This window comes from Panthera pardus, unplaced genomic scaffold, assembly GCF_024362965.1.
Source record: "Panthera pardus isolate Hobbes unplaced genomic scaffold, ASM2436296v1 HiC_scaffold_13, whole genome shotgun sequence".
NCBI classification, from domain to species: domain Eukaryota; kingdom Metazoa; phylum Chordata; class Mammalia; order Carnivora; family Felidae; genus Panthera; species Panthera pardus.
The window spans coordinates 36,541,999-36,568,330 of NW_026526688.1; the positions used below are offsets into that span (position 1 = coordinate 36,541,999).

The 26,332-nt window shown below is 46.2% G+C and overlaps 1 pseudogene; it reads right to left on the bottom strand.

Moving 5' to 3' along the window:
* Nucleotides 1-461: 461 nt before the first annotated feature.
* LOC109277412 (elongation factor 1-alpha 1-like) lies at nt 462-1,819 on the bottom strand (annotated as a pseudogene).
* Between the last annotated feature and the right edge of the window lie 24,513 nt (nt 1,820-26,332).

The window sequence follows — 26,332 nt, forward strand, 5'->3', positions numbered from 1 at the left end:
ATAGAAATACCTACTCATATCCTTGCCTTCAGTTCTTTTGTGTATATATTTAGAAGTGGAATTGCTGGATCACATTGTAAATACATGTTTAATTTTTTTAAAAACCACTATTTGGTTTTTCATAGCAGTTACATCATTTTGCATTCCAAACAGCAATGCACAAGGGTTTGATTTCTGCACATCCTCACCAAGATGTTACTTGTTATATTTTGTTTTGTTTTTCTCACTAAACTTTTGTTTTAATGGGGCTCAAAAATCTGTGACAGATTTTTGGTCAAGTTGTTTCCATTAAAAAGTACTGATTTAAAAAACTAATAAATTGCCACACACACACACACACACACCATTCTCCTTTTCTTCTGAAGGTTTTAGATGCACTGTTATCATTAACCAGTCTTTTACTATTAAACTTAAGTGGTCAATTGACACAAATAGTTCTGAGACCATTCTTTTACCACTGATTAAAACTGAGGAAGCAGGTATTGGGAATAATACTCATTTAGGTTTCTGAGCTTTCTAGTGACCTTGCCAGCTTCAGCTGCCTTTTTGTCCACTGCTTTGATGACACCTACAGCAACCGTCTGTCTCATGTCATGAACAGCAAAATGGCTCGGAGGAGGATAGTCAGAGAAGCTCTCAACACACATGGGCTTGCCAAGAACCATATCAACGATGGCAGCACCACCAGATTTCAAGGACTTGTGGCCATCTTCCAGCTTCTTCCCAGGGTGATGATCAATCTCCTTCAGCTCAGCAAATTTGTGAGCAGTGTGAATATAGGTGCATATCCAGCACTGATTTCGCCTGGATAGTTCAGGATAATCACCTGAGCTGTGAAGCCAGCTGCTTCTATTGGTGGGTCATTTTTGCTGTTACCAGCCACAGTACCAAGACAAACATTTTTGACAGACACGTTGTTGACCTTGAAGCCTACACTGTACCCAGGAAGAGCTTAACTTAAAGCCTCGTGGTGCACTTCAACAAACTTTACTTTAGTTGTAACACTGACTAAAGCAAAGGTGGCCACCATGGGTTTGAGAATACCAGTCTCCACTTGGCCCCCAGGGACAGTACCAATATCACCAATTTTATGGACATCCTGGAGGGGCAAAGTCTCCTCAGTTGGATGAGTTGGTGGCAGGATGCAATCCAGAGCTTCAAGCAGTGTGGTTCCACCGGTATTTCCATTTTTATGGGGGACTTTCCATCCCTTGAACCAGGGCAAGTCAGCATTTGGCATATTGTCACCATTCCAACCAAAAAGTGGCACAAGTGCTACTATGTTGGGGTTGTAGCCAATTTTCCTAATGTAGGTGATGACTTCCTTAACGATTTCCTCGTATCTTTTATGGCTGTATGGTGGCTCAGTGGAATCCATTTTGTTAACACCAATAATTAGTTTCACACTCATGTGTAAGCCAGAAAGGCATGCTCACAGGTCTGCCCCTATGTGGAGACACATGCTTCAAATTCACACCAGCAGCAACAGGACAGCATGGTCAGCCTGAGATGTGCCTGTAATCATGTTTTTGATAAAGTCTCCGTGTCTTCCGGGCATCAGTGATGGTCACATAAAACCTGCTGGTCTTGAATCTCCACAGGGCAATATCAATGGTAACACCACGTTCATGTGCAGCTTTCAAGACCCAGGCATACTTGAAGGAGTCTTTCCCATGTCAGCAGCCTCATTCTCAAAATTTTCAGTAGTTCTTTTGTCAATCCCACCACATTCATAGATCACATAGCCAGTAGTGGTAGACTTGCCCGAATCTACATGTCCAATGATGGGGATGTTGATAGGAGTTTTTACCTTTCTCATTTTGATTTACTTTTAGTGGTGGTTTTCATGACACCTGTGTTCTTGCAGCCAATTAGTTATGAAAAAAACGGTTTCGTTTTGTTTTTAATAATAGCCATCCAAATGGTGTGAAGTGATTTCTCATTGGTTTTGATTTAAATTTCTCTAATGATTAGTGGTGTTGAGAATCCTTCCTTGTACTTATGGGCTATTTGTATATCTTCTTTGGAGAAATGTCTGTTTGAGTCCTTTGTCCATGTTTTGAATTGGGTTGTTTGTTTTTTGTTGTTGAGGTGTAGGAGTTCTTTATATATTCTGTACATTAGTCCCTTATCTGGTAAGTAATTTGCAAATATTATCTCCCATTCTGTGGGTTGCCCTTTTACTCTCTTAATAGTGCCCTTTGATAACATTACATTTCTTTGGTTTGAGGAAAGCTAAATTAAAACTTGTTGCCAATGTTTTTGTGTCATATGTTACTTCTTGTACCATGTTACTTCTTGTATCATGTAAGAAAGAGTCAGATTGTTATGCTAAGCTTCTGGGATAATGTTGCAACTGTATGTCTGAGCAAATTTACTTTATTATTCTGTTGGGTTAATTACTAGGCATATGGATGTAAAATGCCAAGCTTTAGATCCTTGTAGCTTCCCTTTTGAATTTTCTTATGTGTATCAATGATACCATTAATCTTCTGGTTCCTAGGCCTGAAAGTACTCATTCTTGACTCCCTCTCCCTCTCTCTTCATTGGCAACTATAGAAACTGGGAAATTGTTTCCCTTATCCGCCTGGGTAGCTAGACTACATTTCGCAGTCTTCCAGCAGGTGCATGAATGAGTTCTGGCCAAAAAAAACACGGGCAGGGGTATGTTAACTACCTTCTGGGCTGGCAGTAAAAGCTTCTATAAAACTCTTCATGCTGTCTCTATTCCCTCATCTTCCTGCCATATGTGGAGTGGAGACACATCCAGTGGAGGACAATGTGGACTATGTTGGAGCCACAAGGTAGAAGGGACATGGGTCCCTGAATGACTGCATGGATCAAGTCTCTCCATTCACCCACATCATACCGTGATGTGAGTGAGAAATAAACCTTTGGTGTTAAGCCATTTAGATTCTGTGGGTTTTGTTACAGTAGCTGGCCTGTAAAGATAGATCCTCCAACCATTCCAAAGTCCTGTCAAGGTTATCTTCATAATGTGTGTTCCTGTTCCCTCCTTCCCACACCTATTTAGACTTAGTCTTGTTGCTGCTCTCCTCACCCCTAAACTACTAGAATGGTTTATTCACTGGATTACCTGGTTCTAATCTTTTCTCCTCTAGTTCACTATTCACATGCACAGAAAATAAATATATCTAAGAAGATAAATGTTTTATATGCTTTTGTTTATAGACCGTTGTTATACAGGGTCTTTCCCCATAGGATGCCTTCTTTCCTTTCCTACCCTCATCCATGGAAGACTAATTGTCCTTCATGCATTCAGGCTTACTTTTTCTTTCATTCTTTCATTGTTTTTTTCTTTTCTTTCTTTTTATCTCTCTTTATCCCTCCCTCCCTCCCTCCCTCCCTCCCTCCCTCCCTTTCTTCTTTCCTTCCTCTCTCTCTGTCTCTTTCTTTCTTTTTAAATCTTCATTCCATCTATTCTTCCTCTTATCTCCTTACCTAAGGCTTAACCATCCTTCAAGTTCAAGTGTTTTCCCTCCTCCAGAAAGCCTTCTGTGAATTCCTGTCTTACTTTCTGTCTCATACCTTTGGTACTAGATATATATTACTCTTTATACATATAGTTCCATGCTTAATGAATGTCTTCAGCCAAACCAGAGATTCTTCACTTTGGGTTCATCAACAGGATATGTGAATCCCTGAAATTATATCCCAAATTCTGTGTATGCACATGTGTGTATTGTGTTGTTTTGAAGCAGGACTGAACTCACTGACTTCACATGTCCCTTGCAGCATTGCAAGTCCATGACTCTGGGCTATCCATTGTCCCTAGAAAACAATTCATGGGAGCAGAAACAGGTATGACTCCTCAGAGGTGAGAAAAGCTTGGGTGAAGCCTCACATAGGAAGCCTTTGTACTCTTTCTCCTTTAAAAGGGACCACTGCCTGCCACCTGCCAGGAAGAGGGGTCAGGAACTCCTGCCATGGAGTGACTCCTGTCCCTCACACAGCCTCATACTGGCCTTGTTCCTTTCAGTTCACACAAGGCAGGTGGTTTGTGGAGTTGACCAGAATAGGCCAGGGTCTCTCTGGCTTACTTTACCCACCTTAGAGCTCAGGGGTGGGAGGGCTAGTTCTTGTCAGATGCTGGGGCAGGGGAAGACCTCTCCTGTCCTGGTCATTTCTCTGAGATAATTCCATGCTAGCCAGCAGCCTGTCTTTCCATGGGTTCATCTCCATACTTGTAAGATTTGTCTCCTAAGATCCCATGTTCTAGGCCTGGTGGCCTTTGACGCTCACCCTTCCCGAGGTAGCCCTGGCACAGCCCCCCGGATCTGTCTCCTCTGCAGTTCTTACTGTTTGCTCAGCATCCAATCCTGGCAGCCAGCAGAGCGCCTCACTAGCTTTCCCTCTACAGCTCTTTGAATGTTTAATACATTCTTAATTAAAAGCTGGGCACCTCATCTATTTCTGTCAATTGCTTCTCTGTCGTGAAGAAAAGAGGCCTACAGGAGGTAAATGTCAGCCCTGCACCCCGCCCTCACTTAACACTCACAACTACACACCTGTATGTGTGTGTGTGCATGCATGCGCATGCACACACACACACACACAGAGCAATAGGACTCGGTACTCTATTTACATAATACTATTGACATTTTGAGGCTAAAATTATGTATGCTACTTTAATTTGCTGTTAAATTAAATTATGAATGTTTGGAACGTAGTAATTTCTTTTGTTCTATGAACAGATTGTTTTATATATCTGCCTATATTACCAAGTTATTAATTTAATGATTTCATAATAGCAGCTCATTCCTCTGGGTAATATAAAGGCTGAAGTGCATGCTCCATACAGCACAGGCAGACGCTGCTTGCCCTACATGAATTGAAGGTTTTAGGAATAAAGATATTAGTTTTGGCAGAATGTTTAAGTGTGCATAGGAAAACCGGAGGGATGTGTCAGGTCAGCTCTAGCTTCCCAATCTCGTTTTAAAAAGGCAGGACATGGTCCATTGCCCATGAGACCAAATGAAAAATAATTTTCTTAAATAAAGTCAAGCACCTGGCTGATGGTTGGTGAGTCTGAGAGCTGCTGCCTGCCTGTTCACTCTCGTAGTCCTGGACCCCGTGCAGCTTTTCTTGCAACCTTTCCTCTTGCAGGTCTGTGGAGCTCTTACCCCATCAGCCACCTGGCAACGTGCTGCCATGGCGACAGAGCATTGGCTCAATCATCCTAGTCCTTGCTGGCATCCACCTCTCTTGTGAGCAAAGGGAAAAAGGGCCAGGCGCAGTATGGTGAGGGGAATGAACATGGAGTCTGGATTCTGAGGAGAATTCCTCCATCCCTGGGACTTGCAGCTTGGGCTCTCTGAGCCTCAGTTCCCTACTCAATAAAATGGGGGCACTGAGATCACCTACCCAACCGATTTTGCAGGAGTTGTGTGGTTCAAACAATGAAGAAGATGAAAAAGAGGAAATGCTTTGTAATCAGGAATGGAGAGGGCTCTTTGGGGGCTGCAGTTGTGTGGGATGTGGGCAGGTACCACTAATTAATACACATAATGATAGAGTGACAGTCTTCATAATTTCCCATATAGCCTTGGGGGACTCACTGCTTATTGCTTTCTGGGCTTCAGTTCCTTCGGTTGATATCTGAGATTTGAGCTAGGTGTTTCCAAGGTCCTCCCACTCCTGGCAGTTTTGGACTCTATGATTTTTCAGGAGAAACCACCAAAATGTTTCATTTTAGCTGGGAAGCCAATAATGACAGTAGAGACTTACAAGGACTCCCAGCACATCCAGTGGTTCAATAAACATTGAGCACCTCTAACTTAACACCTACTGATTTAGAGCTGTAGATACAATGGTCCCCAAAATTAGGCATCAAGGTGGTGGTCTAATGGGAATCAGACACCTACACAGGTGTTTGGGTTACCTCGTGGTGATGGGGGCACACACCCATCCCAGACTGGGGTCAGGAAAGGTGTCAGGAAGCTTAGGCTAAGATCTAAACGTTGACTATGGGTCAGCCATGTATAGAGGGGGTGGGGGTGGGAATGGCAAAGATGTTTCCGGAAGAGGTAGAAGCACATGAGAGATGTAGGAGAGTAAAACACAGTCTGGCTGAGCCGTCCAGCCTGGGATCATGGAGAGAGTAGTGAGGTGCCAGGCTTGGAGGGATCAGCAGGGGCCATATATGGCAGACATTGAGAGTCTCATCAGGCAAAAGGCAACTGGGGAGCCATTGAAGGAGGAAAGCATCAGATCAGTGCTCTAGAAGGAAGACATGGCTGCTGTGGGGAGAACAGTTTGGAAGAAGGACAGACTGGAGGCGAGGAGGCCAGGTAGGAGACTGTTGCAGTAATCAAGGTGGCAGACAATGAGGGTTTGACTTAGGTAGTTCAGTGCAGTGGGGAAAAGTGCATAGATGTGGGAGGTTCTCAGAAGGTAGAATGGATAATGGGGATCCTGTTGGTTAGACGAAGACAAAGTAGAGAGCTGCTGTAGAGGTACAGCTAACAAACGTCTTTGCAGTGGCCCTTGGCTCTTCGGTTTCAACCCTTTCTGCCTCTTCCATCATTTCTCAAAAGGGAACGCTGATGTCAACTTCTCCTCCCACAGCCGACACACAGGGGCACAGGTGTAAACCCCTTTATTTGGATGTGCATAGACACACACACAGGTCTAGCTGCTCTGTGTGCTCAGTAGGGTAGGTAAAAAATACTTCTCTGCAGAGCTGACAGATTGCCAAGTCAAAAACAATGTCACTGCTGACACTTTCTTTACTGTTTTTTTTCTTTTTTTTTGTCTCTGCATGTCACCTCTATGAAATATTCCTGATTTCCTCAAGAAAAAAAATGAATTCCTTTGTTCTGTGCTTTGTCTATAGCTTTTGTTATTGTCTCTGTTTTCATGTTAGTTTCAGGCACAGTAGTGCGTCTTCATCATTTCTGGATTCCTAGTGCCTAGTACCATGTCAGGCATGGCTACAATCATCACTTGTTTTCTAAGTTTATCTATTTTTGAGAGACAGAGAGAGACAGAGTGTGAGCAGGGAGCAGCAGAGAGAGAGGGAGACACAGAATTTGAAGCAGGCTCCAGGCTCTGAGCTGTCAACACAGAGCCCGATGCAGGGTTTGAACCCACAAATGGGAGCTCATGACCTGAGCTGAAGTCATACGCTGAACTGACTGAGCTACCCAGGCAGCTCTACAATCATCACTTTTGGATGACTGATAAGTCAGTGGACCCCAAGGGCACTGGATCTGATCCTTCATGAAGGGAATTTTGGGTTACACTTACCAAATTGCCTCAGAAAAAGTCTGGAATTGGGGCACCTGGGTGGCTCAGTTGGTTAATGGTCAGACTTTGGCTCAGGTCATTATCTTACGGTTTGTGGGCTTGAGCCCCATTTCAGTCTCTGTGCTGACAGCTCAGAGCTTGGAGCCTTTTTTGGATTCTGTGTCTCCCTCTCTCTCTGCCCTTCCCCCACTCTTGCTCTCTCTCTCTCTATCTGTCTCTCTCTCTTTCAAAAATAAATAATAAAACATTAAAAAAAGTAAGAAATTAAAAAAAAAGAAAAAGTCTGGATCTCCTGTCTTGAGCTGTGAGACACTAAGGCACCAGAATCTGTTACTAAGCATCCTCCTCAATTGTAGAAGTGCCAGAGCCAGACCACTTTGGGGTCACAGGGAAGAGTTCCAAAATGGTTGATTTGTAAATGTAAATAGATGTTGGCTCACTTGTTATTTGGAGGTGGGAAAGATTGAGACATAAAGGGAAAGAGAGAAGGAGGGTTGCCTAGGCTTAGGTGGGAGAGGGTAGGAGCTATAAAAGAGGGAAGGGATGCCTGCTCAGGCACAAGATGGAGAGATAATGAAGATTAAAAAGGGCAGGGAGGGTGACAAGGACTATGTGGAAGAGCTCAGGGTAAGCTAGGAGCCAGGGCTGGAATGGAAGATGAGCAGTTGACAATGATTTGTCCCAAGCACATAAGGGGAGGAAATCAGTATAGGATTTGTCAACTAGAATTCAGGAGGACTACTCTTTGGGACATCAGGGGAGACAGAGAACAGGAGAGAGCTTGCACTGAAGCATCCATAAGGACCAGATGTGATTGTTTTGTTAATGGTTGTGTACATATGCCTGAGGTTGGCACTTCATAGGTGATCAATGAAAGTGGGTTAATTCTGGGTGCTGTCTTTGAGAACTATGCAGAAGTGGAGGAAAGAAGGATGCCAGAGGGTGGGAGTAGTGTGCAGTCCCCTGGATCTGGATCTCAGGACTGGCCTATTGGAAAAGGAGGGTAGAGGCAGATTCATGGTCCTGGGTTGCATTTCAAGACATTTCCAGCTGGATTGCAAGAATCATCTGCCAGTGATAAATTATTGCCTTTGCACTAAGCATCATGGACTGAGACAATGATGGTTCACAGGCCCTTAGAGTAAGGGCACTAGGCAGGAATTGGGGTCAAGGCTGTGGATCAGGGTTTCCTAAAGAAGGAGGTAGGAGTGGAGTGGTCTCCAGGGAAGTGCATGGGGAACCTTGATTTTTAATGCAAAATGTAGAGTTTTTGTGCTACACAAAAAGACCACCTTTGTGGATAAGAATGGAGGTGAGGGGTAGGTTATGGTAGAACACTATACCTAGGGTGAAGAGTGTCTGCCTTTCCACAGTCTCCAAAGAAAAATCCTGGAGACTTGTGGAGGCCATTTGGAGCACTTCGAAGTCTGGAGCCCTGGGCTATTTAATGTTTCCAGCAATGAACTAGATGATGAAACAGAGCACGCTCATTAATTTCATAGATGACACCCTGCTGAGGCTGGAGGGGCACCTTGGAGGATTGGATTAGAATTCAAATTGACTCCAGTAGGTCTTAGAGATTGGTCAGAAACCAATCAGATGAGATTCTGAAAGGACAAGGGCAAAGCAAGAAAAGGCAGTCACATGAATGGTTTGCTGCATCCCAACTGCCTGAAACCCGAAAACTTTCTTGGCCTCCCTGCCTGATTCATCACGGCTTATATGTGTACACAGCTGGCAATGAACTTGCACTGTTCTCTCTTTTGAGTCTTGTGATAACCCTCTGAGAGAGGAATGGCTATGAGTAAGTTCATGGGGGTTCAGAGATGTTAAAAAATCTGCCCAAGGCCACACAGCCGATAGGTGTCAAAGCCAGATGCAAATTGCATTAGCACTTTACAGAACTCATCCAACACTTACCTCAGAGCTCTACAGTGTCATCTGATCCTCGACCTCATTCTGAGCTAACATCCCTTGATCCTTCCCCTTGCTCCCAGGACAGCCCCCATTCCCTCTCCAGCATCTTATTCTTTGATCAGCCAAGATCCTGGGGGTGCATCAGTTCAACCCAATTCTTATCAGTGCCCATACTTATCAAAAACTTGGATTCATTCCCGTTGGACGAGACCCACTCTGTTGACCCACTTTGTGTCAATCCAACTATGCTCACCTGGCTTGCTGAGAGGGCTTGGAGGGAATTGAATCTCTGGGTGGGTGGAGTCACTACAGATGCACCTGCCAGGCCCTCAGTTCTGCTTGGCAACAGCCTTTATGTATCTCTGGTCAGTTCATTCTCCTCAAGGTCCTCACCTCATTACTGGCTCATTTGTTATTGTGATGATTCTATTCAAGACAAGATGGGGGTCATTTTGCATAAACTCCCCCAGCTCCCTCTTCTCATTATCTTTCAACCCATCCAACTGTGCATCAACCTTCACCTTCCGTCCTCTTGGCTCAGGGCAAGGAATGGTTTTTCTGTCCACTCATCTTTGCTGTGCCCCCAGCCTTCCCCATGTCATGCACTCCTCCAGGCACCCTGCTTTGTAGTTTCCTTCCTCCCGGTCCTTAACCATGCTCCAGCCGGGGCCAACTTATAACACTCCCCATAGATGGGAAGGTGGGGGTGGAGTGGGGGGTGAAGATTGTAGATATCTGCTGCTGTGGTGCCAGTGATGTTCTGGTTCTCGGGTTACATGAGTGTTTGTGGGCACTTTAAATATATGCTATCACAAGTAGCCACTATTATATAATTTAAACAATGAAATTTGATAAGAATAGTTCTTCCCCCAGGCTATAGCACCTTGTTCTTTTTAGTGAAGTTCCTGGAAGACCATCTAGCTTATCTCCAACTTCATTTCTTGTTTCCTCTTTAAACTACCATTCTTCTGACAAAAGTCTCTTGTGACCACTCATGTCTCTGTGCAGCCCACACCTTGCCTGGCTTCCCGTTGTGTTAATTAATTAGCCGCTCATCTTCTGAAACTCCTTAGACCCCAGCCATTGCTCTGTCCTGGTTCTGTCTCCCCTGAGCTTGGTGCCCTGCATCTCCTAGTATCTTTGCTGGCTCCTCTTCTTCTGCTGAGTGTATTCATGTCTGTAATCTTCCAGAGTCCTGTCTCAGCGTCTTCCTTCCCTTTCCTTTTTTTTCTTAAATAGTTATTTATTTTGGCGAGAGAGGAGGGTGATGGGACAGAGGATCTGAAGTGGGCTCTGTGCTGATAGCAGAGGGCCTGATGCAGGGCTCAAACCCATGAACCACGAGTTCATGACCTGAGCTGAAGTCAGATGCTTAACAGACTGAGCCACCCAGGTACCCTCTTCCTTCCCTTTCTTTCCACCCCTTCACCAGACCACGGTTCTCTCATGGCTTCAGCTCTACTCACTTGCACACATATCTGGTGGCCACATGGTCTCTCTTGCACTACAAGCCTTACCTAAACCACTATCAGGTAGCTCCCTCCATTTCTTCCCCTCCCACCCAACCTGCCCCTGAATGGATCCATTTTATTACCACATTCAACTTGCCATCCTGCTGGGTGCCAGCCCCTAGGAGTTAGACTCCTCCATCTTTCTCACTTTCCTCACATCAAATTGAGGGCCGTCTTCCTCCCCAGAGTCATGGTCTCTGTTCATGGTCACAGTTTCCTAATTGATCCCCTTGTCCTAGCCTTCCTCCTATTAGTGCAGGGCTGATCTTGCCAACATGTAGAAATTACCATGTTAATCCCCTGCTTAAATCCTGAATTTCCTCCCTTTTGCCTACAAGCCTGAGTCCAGATTCCCTAGCTCACGCTCCCCTAACCTGATGCCATCTGCCTCTTTGGTGACAATTCCTGTCTTTGCTATACTTGGCTGCTTACAGGTCCCAAGGACGCCATGCTCTTCAACCACTGTGCCTTTGCACATGTTGTGCATGTGGCTCAAATGCCCTTCCCCTCATTTGCTACCTGGAAGTGTTACTGAAGTCCTCTCGCTTCCCACTGGGGCAGCAGCACCATGAAGGGATTAAACGTGATGATCCTGGAGTCACGATGCCAGGGCTCAGATCCTGGTTTCTCCGTTTCCAGTGCTATGACTTGGGTCACATACCCTCAGCTCACTCTTCTTTTCTATAAAGTGGAAATGAGGAAAGTGTCTACTGTGTAGGATAGTTGTGACGATTAACTGATCCCTGTGTTAAGTACCTGTCCTCGTGCTCAGTGAACAGAAATTCGTACTTCTTACTGGCCCTTAGTAATGCTGGAGGAGTCCTGTTTGCCCTCTAAGATATAAGTCTGATGCTATCTTCTCTGTGCTCCCTGACCTTCCAGATTTAATTTTACCACTTGTTGATCCTGAGAATGCAATTATGACTGTTTGTCTCTCTCAATACACTGTACATTCTTCATGTTGTAGTCCCCAGAGTCTGAGACTAATGTTAGATGAACCTCTTGCTCATGTCTCAAAGAGGCTTAGTTATGTAAGGGCTACTGTGATTTTGGACAAATTATCTGATCCAGTTTACTCGTGTACAGACTGAGGCTACTGTGGAAGAGATGTTGGATTCTGAAAAGGAGCTCTTAAATTGGAAGCAAAGTTCATCTGTGAGCCTAAATCCCTAAAGTGATTGGGATGGAATAGCTAGAAATCAGGACTAGTCAGAAGTGTATACATGGCTCGTTAGGAGTGTGGCTGCGGACAGGGCAGGGAAGCGTGTCACAGAGCAAGTATGCGGGCCTGTGCGTGCCAGTGCACCGGCTGTGCAGAGCACAATGGGCCGCCAGGCTCTGTCTCACTGCTCTCTGCCCCAGCAGCTGGTCGTGGGTAGCTGCAGCTGGCCTGGCCTGCCTCCCTAACAGTGATCTCAGGGGGCAAAAGTCATGTTGCTGCAGCAAAGACCAAAATGCTAGCTTCCCTGACAGTCATGGGAGAGGCTTCCCAGATAGACAGGCAGCCTTTGTGGGCCTCCCGAGCACACAGGGCTTGTGTGTTGCCTGCAGGGCTGCCAGCACATTCTTGGGCCTGGGCTGGGCTGGGAAACAGCTGACGCCAGCCCTTGGCAGGTGCCCATCCTGCCTCCACCTCTGCAGGCTGCTGGCTGATGCTCTCTGCCCCAGCTCCCTGGGTAGGGTGGGAGACCGGGGTACAGAGTGCTTACTCTTGTCCACAGCCAGGATTCGCTCTGCCAGGCTGTAGTGTCTTCTGCCTACCGGGCTCTGGTCTGCCTGCTGTAGGCCCCTCGGTGTCTCCTCTCCAACGCCCTTTATGGGTTCAGGGTGTGTCCTCAACTGGGGCTACAGAACCATCTAGGAAAGCAGTTCTGCCGTCTGCTTGCTGGCACTCCTCCTGCCTCATGCTGTGACTGATTTCAGTCCCGCTGGGGCTGGCCCTGGCCCTTCCTTATGGCCCTGTTGGAATTTCGTGACCCGCCTATGGATGGCTCCTTTGGGTCCCCACCTGCAGCACATTCCTGAATCTCTATTCTCCACCTGCACATTGGAGGTGCTGACCTCACTCCCAGAGAAGGCCTGGGCCTGATGCCTTCACCTCTTTTGGGCAGAGGCAGTTGCTATACTCAACCCGGTCCTTGCACGTACTCATCCGACATTGTCTCCTGTTTCTTCAGCACAGAAGTGGCTTCCCTGCCCCCTGAACTTCAGGCACAGCCTATCTCCTGATCTATAAATGATCTGGTGGCCTTGTGTAGTGCGGTGTAGTCGGGCCATGGAGGGGATGACCCTGAACACCAGGCAGGAGAGCACTGTGGCAAGAGGGAATTTGAGGCTTCTGGGTAAAGGGACGTGTCCTGGGAGGGAAATGGCAGCTTCAGCTGCATGCCCATGGCTGCCAATTAACAATGCGAGCCAGGTGAAGACTGTAGGGAGAGGAGGAGCGTGCCCCGAGGCTACCCCAGATGCCCGCTGGAGCATTTGAAGTTGTGCCATGCTCAAGCCCGGCTGACTTGTCATCTTCCATGTGGCCTTGCAGGATGAAGACATTGAAGCCTGCCTCCTCCTAATGACCTTCAGCAGAGAACCCAAGTCAGCTTCTGAGGCAGACATGTCTCCACGTCAGCCCTGCCACCACCCAGGCAATTAACTGCTGCTGTAATTCTGGGTTTCTGTCCCCATGGGCCCCCCTTCCCAACAACCATGTTGAACAAGACTCTTCATAGGAGAAAGGAAAGTGACTGTCTGGTCTGGCAGCAGAGGCAGCCAGGCTGAGAGATGACAGGAGTCTGAACGAAGGGGCTGTGTGGTTTTAATCACTACAGATGCTGTTCTGGGAGCAGATGTAAGACAGCTCCCAGAGAGCATCTGGGGGCCACAGCACCCTGAGGATAAGTGAGGATGACATCCAGAAGACAGGGTATTCTCCCGGATCACTATCCCCCTGGGGCTAGCCCCAGGCTCTGCCAATTACCTCCCTGGCTTACTGGGCTCTGCTGTTGGGGAGGGGGCCTGAACTAACCCTGTCTAGGGCACCTTACCAGTGAGTTTGAGGGTGCCTCTGTGCCCGGGGTGCTGGGAGGCTGAGTAGTGACCTCTGGGGAGCGCAGATCCCTGCGGTCCACATTGGGGGCCCTCCCTGGAGTTGTTTCCTGCCATGTAGCAGTGGAACATCATCCTTGGTTAATCAGCAGCCACGGCTGACCCTGGGAGGAAGGTCTCAGAGGAGAGAGCCTATTTTGAGCTGGTGAAATGATTAGTGGTACCAATCACACGTTCTCAGCCCAGACCCTCATGGCCTACTTACAGGCAGTTCCCGAGTTTCCAGGGCCTGCACACTCCCTTCTTTCCTATTCCTCCTTCTCTTCTCTAAGCCAGCTGCCCTAACTTCCCTTTCTTCCTGCTCTCTCCCCTCCTTTCTCCATGGGAAAGGAGACCCTGGAAGCTTCTGAGGGCTCTAGTCTGTTCCTCCAGGAACCTCAAAGATTTAAAATGACTCACAAGCTTCTAAAGCTACATTATCCTGACCTCAAGCTGATCCCAGCCATATTATAAAGGTGCTATTATAAATATGACAAAGAGGGAAGGGTTTGGGGTACTCATGGGGTGATGAATCCAAGGGCTTTTCTTTGGGAAGTGGAGGGGGACTGGGGGTGAATAAGAGAGGGAGAGGTGGAATAAGCCAAGAGAGAAGAGTCAGAGGAGTTATCCTGCCCTTGGCCTGTTGCCAGATTTCTGGAGGCTGCAGGCGGGCATTTGTTGAATGACCTAAAAGGTGGAGCTGTGCCCTTGGAGCATGTGGAAGAGGTAGCCCAGGGGCCTGGCATCTCTGGGGACATAGACCAGTGGGCTGATCCTCTGAGTATTTCTCTGGCCTGCCAGGTGAAAGCTGGACACCATCCCCATTCGCTCACTCAACAGATAGCTTTGAGCATCTATTATCTACCAGGCCCTGTACTAGGTGCCTGGTGAAGGTGGGGAGTAGGCAGTACTGTGAAGGAAAAGAAGATGGAACTGGAATGGAAATTAGCAGGAGTTGCCTACTCTAGACTCTCAGAGGATGTGACAGTTAAGCTGAGATGGGAAGAGTGATTAGGGATGAGCAGAGCCAAGACTGGGAGAAGAGTAATAGGTGAGGACATGAACGGAGCCCCTGAGGCCAGCAGGAGTTTGGCTCTTGGGAGCTGAAGGAAGGCCCATGTAGCTGTAGAAAGGCCAGGCTGGTGGGGGAAAGAACAGCCTGGGCATTATAGGCCATGCTAGGGAGTGATTTTTGTCCTTTGAACCAGACAGGCATGCCCATCCTGAGCCTGCTGCCTCTCTGACTCACTGCTTGCTCTGGCCCAGCTCCACTCTGTTTGGCATGGGCTGACCCTGCAAACTGGTTTTCTAGGCTCTGGGTCAGCAGGCTTGCAGCTGGTCTCAGCCAGTGGGAGACACTGGTAGGAGAGGGGGCCAGGAGGGTGAAGCTAGGGTACTTCTCCCTCTTTGCCTTAGGCAGTGTTTCTGACACTGGCTGCATCCCTTCTAGATTTCCAGTTCCTGAGCAGGTCTGCTGGATGTCTAGGCCTGCCAGGTTTTCCTTTGCCCTGCTGGCCCAGGGAAGTTACTGGCTTTCTTTGTTTGCTCATCTCTGGGTTGTCCCATTTTTCCTGTTTGGCTTCTTAGCTTCCTTAAACTCCCTGTTTCAAAGACTTACTTATAGAATACTTACATGTGCTAAGGACTTGAGTGACTTTACATATACTAATTCATTTACACCTCTCTTAAAGCTCTATGAAGTAGATTATTCCCATCGTATAAATAGGAAAACTGGGCCACAGAGACATTAAAGTATGTAGCTTGTGAATAGCAAACCCAAGTGTTGAGCCAGGTAGTCCGTCCCCAGAACTTGAGATTTTTTTCTTTTCTTTTCTTTTTTTCTTTTTTCTTTTCTTTTCTTTTCTTTTCTTTTCTTTTCTTTTCTTTTCTTCCCTTTTCTTCTTTCTTTCTTTCTTTCTTTCTTTCTTTCTTTCTTGATAAAGAATCTTAAGCATGCCCAGTGCAGAGCCAGACATGGGGCCTGATCTCATGACCTGAGGTAAGATCATGACATGAAGTGAAATAAGAGTTGAACACTTAACTGACTAAGCCACCCAGCAGCCCCTGAACTTGAGTTTTTAACCTCTGTACTGTAGGTCTTCACTCTATAAGCCAGGTCTGAATAGTAGACTACACTGGCAAAGCCCAGTTATGAGCATGGTTCTAGAATAAGACTTGAATCTGCATCCTGGCTCCCCTCTGATGGGTTCTGTGATCTTGTGTGAATCATTTCATCGTGGTGAATTTCAGCATGCCCCTCTATTAACATGGTAATAATAAAATCTAGTTCATGGAGTTTTTGTGGGATCAAATAAAGTGATGCATATAAAACATTTGCCACAGCCTGGCATGTAGTAAATACTGAATGAAGGCTAGCTTTTATTCTTGGTCTTACTTTTATACTCCTTCCCTGACCCAGGAGTCTAGCAGATGTGACTTGGGCAACTGGATCTCACGTTGGGTGGGGCTGAAGCACCATCAGGACTGGGGTGAGCACACTGAGGTTCATGATGCCTGCATCATAATTTTTGTGTTCTGGGGTGGGGGTGTTTTCTTGAAGTCTCATACTGAACCCTCTCTTTCCATGGCTGTCTGTCCTGTGGGGATCTCCTTCTAGCCTGGAGGATTTTGCTGGACTGAATTTGGCCAAGAACACCCAGGCCCGGATCATTGGGCAAGCCTAGCTTGCTGAGAACTTGAAGTGGTTTCTGTTTTTCCTTTTTGTTTTGAACCTCAACAAAATATGAAGTGCACACAGGCGCACTCACACACATACTCACTCATACATGTTTACACACACACACACACACACACACACACACACACACTGCTAAAATCACTGATCCAGCAGCAAAACTCAGTGAATTGCTGAGCCTTAAACAATTTTAGCTGGCTGATGAAGATCCCAAGTAATTTCCATTCTAATCTATGTTGCTTGACTTCTAAGGGGGTAATGGCCCCTTTGGTGACAGGCCGTCCTTTATGTACACAATTTATGGCTGTGACTTGCCTTTCTGAACTGCTACAAAGTGTGGAGGAAAAACAGCCTTTGAATTACTACTACCCATTCTTTGTGGAGATTTTGGGCCCCTGGCTCCCACCCTGGGCAGCCTTGGTTGGAACTGGGCTGGAGGAGGGTGGTGGGAGAGGCTAGGATGAGATGGAAGGAGCTCTGAACTTGAAATCTTAAAGATGATAATGGTGCTAACAGTAATAGCACCTAACATTTATATGCTTTATAACTGCAAAGCACCTGACAAGCATGATTTCCATGCAGTCTTGTTACAACGTGTTATTTTACAGGAGATGAGCTTTATGTTAGGTGAGTAACTCGTTTAGTTGGCAGGAGTATAGTCATAACAACACCAGGTCTTCTGATTACCATACAATACTCTGATGAGTATGTGGTATGAGGAGATAAGTAGCAGTTCTCTAAGGTTATTGGAGTCTTCCTGACTGTACAGAACATGACTCAAGTCATACATTTAGTCCTTAAGTTGGTTTAGTCCTTGAGTTAAATAGTTCTTTGGTCTTGAGCTGAGACCCAGTCAGGTATGGCCAGTCAAGTCCTAGGTTTAAGTTTCTGGGCAGATGGGACAGGCTGAGAGTGAATTGATTTGTTTAAGTCTGTCATCTCCAGAAAATGACCCAGAGTAGATGCTTTGCTGAGCCTGGGAAGTCTCTTAACCTTTCTCTGAATCTCAACTCCAACCTAATCTGTAAGTGGGATTGCAATAGTCAAGTCATGGTGAGAATTCAATGAAATAATTATGAAAAAGTGTTATAAACAGTAAAGCACAAAAAAAATCTAAAGGAATCTTATTGTATCTTCCATTATCATCATCATCATAGTCATCATCATCACCATTATCTTGTAAGGAAAGTATAAATCAGAAAGTACTAAAAGCATGAAGTAGCATGCTTAAAATTATCTGGGCAGCTTGTTTAAAATGTGGCTTCCTGGCCATACCCCCAGAGACCATGAATCAGAAGGTCTCAGTAGAACCCAGAAATTTTCAATAAGCAACCTGGGATGATTTTGTTGCAGGCTGTCTGTGGATCATACTTTGGGAAACTCTGCCATAGAGCTGGAAGACAAAAGAGACTATACCTCACACAGGGTTTAGTTATGGCTATGAAACCTGTAAGCCCGTAAAAATGTGTGTACATAACCTAGAAACTTTGTGTGGGTTCATTGATGATGGATTCACTAATGGATCAATCAGTGTCAGAGGAGGAATCACCAACAGTGTGGTCCACACCCCACCATTCCAGGGCAGGAGCAGCCCCTATTTAGTTTACTCTATTTAGTTTCAGCCATGTGAAGTGAGCTGTTAGAGCTTACACATCTAACATACCCTTGTGAACTTGGCTCTTGATGTTGAAACATCAGGGTTAAGAGAAAGGAAAGAAGTATCTATTTATACTAAGACAGTGCAGCAGTTCATTTACTTTATTAGTCATAATTAAGTCACTCAAAATGAAGTTAAAGACTCTAGACTTGTGAGTTGGATATTCTAGACTTGTGAGTTGGAGCAAACTCCCTGTGTGGCTCCTGGAAAGGGTAACTTCTCCAGCTCTTCTCCAGCCCTGCTATCCTCAGCTGGTCCCACTCTGTTCCCAATGATTCCAAATTGCTTCTCAAGCTGTCCTGGTGAACTGACTTTGCAGGTTGGCTCTTTAGAGGGCCAGACTAATTTTACTACAGAAAAGAAGTGACTTATTTTTGAATAAATCCACTTAAGCAAAATGCACAGCAGATTCCAGCGTGGCCTGCAGGTGAGATTTGCATTTATTTTGCTATGTAAAGTCACAGACTATCCTGCAGATCAAATTTGCGTCTGCTGATTTACATTGTGGCTAGAAACCTCTTGGGGAAAAATATTGGACTATTATTTGAAATCCTCCAGCCCTGCTACTGTGGGGGTATATGCTTGTGCTGGGGAGGAAATGGCTTGTAGGTGTTAAATTCTGTGGCTGGGGAACCTTGTGTGAAAGTGAAGCTCAGAAGAAAAGAACACTGATAGTCTGGGTTGGAACAAAAGTGGGAGGTGGCTGCAGTGCCAGCATGCCCAAGCTCGGAGTGGTAGCTAGACCAGGTCGGGGGGCATGTTGAGGAGGTGTGTTAGGGCAGATCAGCTAAAAAGAGCCTGGGCTCTGATCTGAGAGGAGTATTGCATGAGGCGGGGGACCCCTAGAGGTAGCATCATGGAGTGCAGACCGGCAAGGGGGCTGGCTCCAGCATTTATGTGGGATGACAGATGGGTGGTACAGAATAGGACAGTCATCAAGTTTGCCTCAGGAGATCTGGGTGTGTTGGCCTGCTCTGGCTAGGCTGGTGAAGCTGCTGTGGGTGGATGTGGCCACAGGGCATGATTTCCCTGCCAAGACCCCACTGGGCCTCTCCCTTCCCAGTCCCTTCACCAGAAAGAGCAGACTTTCTTGTCTTTCTTTTGAAATTATCTGTCTCTACCTGGTGGTCCTGGGCTGCAGAGCTCTCTGGTACCCAGCTGGGTATTGATGGGAGACACAAATAAAACCCAGACAACCTGTTGCAGTGTCATTCTTCACGTCTCACGGTCCCTATCCTGCTCACTCTCTACCATTAAGAGTGATTTTATGATTGCCTGTTGAACGATTTCCAGAGCATGTAGTTCTCCTTGAGGAAGGGAGCAGGAGAAAGTGGGCCTATGGCATGCTATCGGGGGACCACCTCTCTGTCCTGGTACTACCAGAGGAGGAACTGGCAGGGCACTATCCTCAGTGTGAAGCAGGAGAACAGCAGGTGAAGCTGCTGGTGGCATCACAGGCAGAGGCCTGGTCACCTGGAAGAGTGCTCAGAATTGTCCCATACCTCTCTGTTTGACAGCAGGCCCTGAGGCCACTGCTGGAGATGGTAGTGAGTTTGACGCTCTGGGTCTGAGCCAATGTGTGTTAATGTGGCCATTCTCTGGGTCCCACCACTGAAGAAAGGTAGGATTGTGAGATAGTTCAGTAAAGTAATCCCTTTGTCACCTGCATTTATAGTCTTTGGGAACTATTTCCTCTAACAGAGCCACAACCCGAGCGCCTACAGGGGTATGGGGCAATTGGGGAGCTGGCCTTATATTCCAGCAACCTTTCTACCAGCTAGAAAGGAACATGCCTCTTTGACTTCTGTGATTTATTTGTCTAAACTTTTACAACCAAGTTTTTACCATTTTTTAAAAAAGTTTCTTTATTTATTTTGAGAGAGAGCATGAGAATGTGGCAGAGGCAGAGAGAGAGGGAGAGAGAGAGAATCCCAAGCAGACTCTTAGCTGTCAGCATGGAGCCTGATGTGGGGCTCAACACCAAGAACAGTGAGATCATGACCTGAGATGAAATCAAGAGTGTGATGCTTAACTGACTAAGTCACCCAGGCACCCCAAGTTTTTACCATTTGCCTAGCATGGTGTTTGATATTGTGGGGAGAGATGGCTGAGACAGTCCCTGGCTTTGGGGAGCCCACCATCTAGGGAGAGAGACATCAGCATTGATGACAAGATGTGCTATGGTACCGTTAAGGAGATCCAAGGGGCTTCACAGTGGTGGCAACCATTTGAGTTGGACATTGAAGATGCCATCAGGAGGTCTCCAGGAAGACAACTGAGAAAGGCAGAGGGGAACATACTTAGCTAAAGTCTTGAAAGTTCAACACATGGCTGGGAAGGTCTAAAAGTGGAGTTCAAGGCAAAGGGCTTTTCTTCCAAGGAGTTATATCAGATCAGAAAGTTGGACCTAGATTTAACAGTAAATTATCATTTGTTCGTTAGCATCATGGTTGAGAGAATGCCAGGCATGGTGATAACTCCCAGTGTGTTTATACTTTGAACCCTCCCTCTTGTGTTATGATGGAAACTTCTGTCCTTGTTAATGCATTTCCAGTCATCTCCAACGCGGTACTGGGGTGAGCAGGACACTTGGGGGAGGGGTGGCTGTGACTTTTGGCTGTCCTCAGCAGGGGGATGCCAGTCATCTTGAAGTGAAGCTGACTGTCCTGTGTGGTGTGAGTGGGTATGTGGGTGGGATAGGGACATGTGTGTAAAAGTCTAAGTTGCTCTGAGATATTCTTTTCCTCTCCACTGTCTGACTTCATGCCTGTACATTGCAGATCTCCAATGAGTGGGTATTTAATGTCAACTGTCATTAAGGCCTGCATGACAAAGGTGAATTTGCTCCGCAGGAAGATGATGAAAGAATCCACGTAAGTCTCTAGTATAATAGTGGCAGCTCCATTTACGTTCCATGCTCTTGGAGGCTTGTTCCATGTTCCCAGTCATCCTTGTTTTGGTGCTGGGATCAGGGAAGGCTCTGAAAAGAATTGGCTGGTTGAGTTCCTGCATGACCTGCCTCTGAGGCTCATCTTCTGCCACTTCCCTCAGTTCCAGTCACCACAGATCTCTCAATCCTCAGTGCCTCTGCTCATGTGGTTTGTTCTGCCTGGAAGGGGACCTCTCCTCCAATGGACAACTCCTACTGATCCTTTAAAGTTCAGGTCAAATGTTACCTCCTCCAGGAAACCTTTCTTGATGCACATCCCCTGGGTTACCTGATCCCCCTTTGTGGTCCCCAGCTCTTCTGTGCTTTGATCACAGAGTTGAATGCAGCTGTTGCTTCTAAGTGTATTCGTCGCTTTCCTTTTCTGTCTTTTCCCACCAAGTTGAGAGTTTCTTGGGAGCAGATAGTGTGTTTTGCTTATCTCTGAATTCCCAGTGCCTAGAAGGGGGTTAAACTTTGAGTCATCAGTCAAAAAATACATATGGAGTGCTTTCTCTGTAACAGGCACAGCTTATTTCTTGTTCAATGGGGAACATGGGCAGGAGCTCTGAAGTTCAAAGAATCTTGATGCCCTTGAAAGCAGCCAGGGTGCCTGGAGCATTGATATTGAGGAGCAGAGTGGTATGAGATGGGGCTGGAGAAGAAGGCAGGAGCTGGGTTGGGCAGGCTCTGCTGGCCTGGAAGCCCAGGGAGCAGATGCTGGTGCTAAATTCACAGGGATATTACTGAGCATGCAGCAGATTCAGTAATGGTAGATGCTGCTTCTTCTATGTCTCCTTCTAGTATTTCAGGACATTCTAATCACTCCCTCTTCAGAGAGAGAGGACAAATAGTAAAAGTTTATGGGAAGGCAACTAAAATGATCAAAAGGGACAGGGGGAACAATTAGGGTTCTGAAGTCTGGAGTTCTTAAAATTAGGTTTGATACAGGATGAGATGAAAGGTTAGTGAATCATGAAAGAGAGTGTATGTTGAAATCCTGACATCTTAGACCTAAATCCCTCCTTCTCCTCCATCCCCATAAAACTTGACAGGAGAGAATTTTAGGAGAACTAAAAGGAATTCCGCTCTGCCCAGTGAGTGGTATAAATTTATGCAACTCTTTATCCTCAAGAGGTATTGCACATGCTGATCATATAAATAACTTCAAGAAGGGTTTACAATTTCAGAGATTAAAGTTCCCTAACAAGCTGAGGAGTGGAGTGTAGAACTTGAGGATGCCATCCCCTGAACAAGCTCCTTGCGCTCTTTTCAGAGATCAGCTGCATCAAATCTTCCAGACTTAATGGTGGCCAACTCGCAGTTTCTTTGGCCGGGCGGCTTTGCTGTTAGTTGAGTGTCCCAGTCTGTGGGCATGGCAGAGCATTCAGGGTCTGTCTGTTCTGGGGCTGTCTCTAAAAGATGTCCTCAACCCATGGGAAAGAGTCCGTGCTGGGTTCTTGGACTTGGTGACAATCCTTGAATTTGAGTTCTAGCCCTAATTGTTTTTATTGTGGCAAAACTCACATAACACAAATCTACCATTTTAACCATTATTAAAGAATCCAATTCAGTGGCATTTAGTACATTCACAATGCTGTGCAAGCATCACTTATCTAGTTCTGGAACATTTTCATCATCCCAGAAGGAGACCTCATATACCTTAAGCAGTCACTTGCCATTTCCCCATTCCCCTGGCAATTACTGATACGCTATCTGTCTCTATGGAATTTTTAGGATTAGTTTTAATTCTCAAGCCTACTTGGCTGTCTAGCTCTTGCGTTCCTTTCTAAACCCACCTTCTTCCATTTCCCCCTCTGATTGTGATAATCTAGCCATCTCGGCCTTCTGATTTGTTACAAACGTGATTGTTGGGCCTCATGACCTGTGTGTGTGCACTCACTCCTTGGGCCTTGCCTGTATTCCTGCCTGATTCCATCCTGGGCTCTGAGACTCCATCCTGGAATTGGCCCTCCAGTCTGAGCCCCTGCTGGGCTGGTGTGGCCCTGTGGGGGGAGGGATAAGAGATGTGTGTGAAAGTCCTTGGTAAACTGTATAGTGTAGTTTACTCTATAGGGTAGGGAATCATTAGCTACTCGAGGAAGGCAGTTCTTCCATAGTACATCCATGGCTCTAGCTGCCTTTGGAACACAAACATGGCCAGGTGCCACTCTCCAAGACAGTAACACAACTTGGTAGCACCTGACAGAGTCAGTGGAGGTGGGCAGCTCCTGTCAGGGACACCTGAGAGGAGAGGGTTTCAGCAGCAGCATGGGGTTTTTCATTGTGGTGGCCCTGATGCATGGTCTGTCTGCCTGCAGCTGAGAGGGCTGCAGGGTGGGGCGGGCTGCCTGACAGCTGGGGTTCTTATTCCTGCAGACTCCTACCACCTTCATGCAGTGCAAGGATGACAAAGGGTTTCATGTGAAACAGCTCTGGAAGCAGGGTAGATTGGTGCACAAGCATAAGGCAGGATGTTTTCACACTGGTCATAATTGTGTCTCTAGCTCTTGCCCAACCATCTCCAACCACCAAGTGTGATGGGTGTGAGGAGCTGGACAGTGGTCTCAGAGTCTCTCACTCATTCACTCACTCACTCATGTATTTATTCACTCATGGTTTAGATCTCTACCATTCAATATGGTAGCCACTAATCACTCATGGCTGTTGGACACTTGAAATGGGCCAGTCCAAATTGAGATGTGCCATAAATGTGGAATACACACCAGATTTCAAGGACTTAGTACAAAAAAATGCAAACAACTCATTAATAATTTTAAAAAATATTGGTTACATGTGGAAAGGTAGCATTTTGGATTTATCGGGTTAAATAAAATGTATTATGAAAAATAATTTCATCGATTTCTTTTCACTTTTTGTAATGTGACTACTAGAAAATTTATAGTTTCCTATGTGATTTACATTATATTTCTATTGCACAGAGCTGATTTAATCATATCTGTTCCTCTGGAAGAAAGAGGGTGTGAGGCTGACAGGTTTTGGTTAAAAAACAGGCCCAGTCTGGGGTTTGCCCCTCATCACAGGGTGGATGAGGCTGGTCCACAGGTCCCTAGACAGGAATTGGGCACCCCAAACCGTGAATGGAGGATTTCATTACAAGCCTCTCTTGAGGGACTTAGTACAATGTTTATGATTGATTAAGGCACTAAAGCCGTTCATTATTTATGTTTGCTGGTTTGTATTTCCCTGTGTCTCAATAGCGTGGGAATAGGAACTGAATAAATTACCTAGTGATATGGGAATTCATGTAACCCATAACTCTGTATGCTATATGTGTGTGAGTGTGTGTGCACATTTTAATGAGATGCAATTTTGTTTCAATTTGGGAAATCCCCAAAGCTCCCCTGCTTTGTTTTCTCTGACTCTAACCCAGCAGCTTTGGAGGCAGCAACAAATGGAGAGATGAGATGAAAACATCTGGGCGTAATGCTTCCGAAGCCTTTCTGGCATTTTCTTCCCTGGGAACTTTCTGCTGGAGCACATACCCTCCTCATGTTTTAGAACTATGGCCTTTGTTCTTTCTTTGTCTCTGGTCTGCTTTCCCCATGGTGGGTCTTTAAGACAGCACACAAACCAGAATGTAAGCCCCTGGTATAGAATGAGGACATCTCAGAGCTCCAGCTGCAGGCACACAGGTAAGAACTTCAAGTTTCAGTATTTGAAAGGCTGTAAGGCAGAGTGGAGAGAGTGGAGAGCACTTGAAAGAATGATTCATGGCCCGTAGGCACTGCATTCATTCATGCATTCATTTAACAGTGTATATGGGACACATGCTCTTGGCTAGGTGCCGAGGAAACCAAAATGAATCAAGTTTGTTCATTTCCCTCAAATCATTCCACTGGACAAGAAAACTGTGTAAAAACCAATTGCAATTCAGTACTGCCATGTCTGGGAAGGTGGAACAGATGTACTTCTCCCTATTCATCCTGTTAAGTACAATGAAAAACCCTGGATATTATATAGAAAACAAACATAAATAGACTTTGAAAGGTTGAGGAAAGAAGGCACCCTGTTTAAGGGCTCTCGGGACCCAAGAAAAGACAGCAGTGAGTTCCCCAGGTTTTCTTATTGTCTGGTATATCCCAGACTTGGAGGCGAAGAAACCAGCAACCCAGACAGGACAATAGGTATAAAGAGAAAGAAAAAGCCCCCCAAAATCCTGCTCTTCCGTCAAAGAACCAGGAAAGAAAACTTTAGACAATGACTTCTGTACTCCAGACAAACACCACAGAAGAGATGGTAGCCTATGCCCAGCAGCGAGGGAGCCTAGATGCCCTCCCCTCCTTGCCAGGCTAGAACGGGGTACGCCGGCCTCCTGGGGTGGTGTAGGCAGGCCTAGTGGACAGTGACGACTTTCATCATCACCCAGTGGCCACAGCGTGACTTGCTCTCAGTGGCACCTGCAGAGACCACCTAGAGAGAATTAAGGAGGCACTATCATGTAACCCCTCAGCCAGAGTGATTTCCTTGGAGGCTGAGTGAAGAGCCCAAATTCCCAGCCCTGCCCTGCAGTTGCCAGGGGAGGAGCCTGGACTTCTACTTCTACCTAGCAGTAAGGAGGCAGCATCTCCCCTTCTAGAATGGTGTCAGAGGAAGGTGGAACATTAAAATTTATCCAATTTGAACGGCAGAGAGAATGAAAAAAATGAATGCTGTCACAGATGTGTGGGACTCTGACAAAAGCTGTAATGTGTTTACTGGAGTTCCAGGAGGTTAGAAGAAAGAATGTGGGGTAGGGGGCACTTGGGTGGCTCAGTCAGTTGAGTGTCTGACTCTTTTTAAAAAAAATTTTTTTTTACATTTATTCATTTTTGAGAGACAGAGAGAGAGAGAGAGCACAAGCAGGGGAGGGGCAGAGAGAGGGGGAGACACAGAATCTGAAGGAGGCTCCAGCCTCCGAGCTGTCAGCACAGAGCCCAGAGCCTGATGCGGGGCTCAAACTCACAAACTGCAAAATGATGACCTGAGCCGAAGTCGGATGCTTAACCGACTGAGCCACCCAGGCACCCCGAGTGTTTGACTCTTGATTTCCTCTCAGGTCATGATCTCTTGAGGGTTCATGAGTTTGAGCCCTCACAGGGCTCTGTGCTGACCTGCTTGGGATTCTCTCTACCTGCCCCCTTGCTACCCCTCCCCTGCTCACATGTGCACACTTTCTCTCTCTCCTCTCTCTCTCAAAATAAATAAATAAACTTCAAAAACTTTAAGAAGTAAGAATGTGAGGATGAAAAGTATTTAAGGAGATAAAGGCTGAA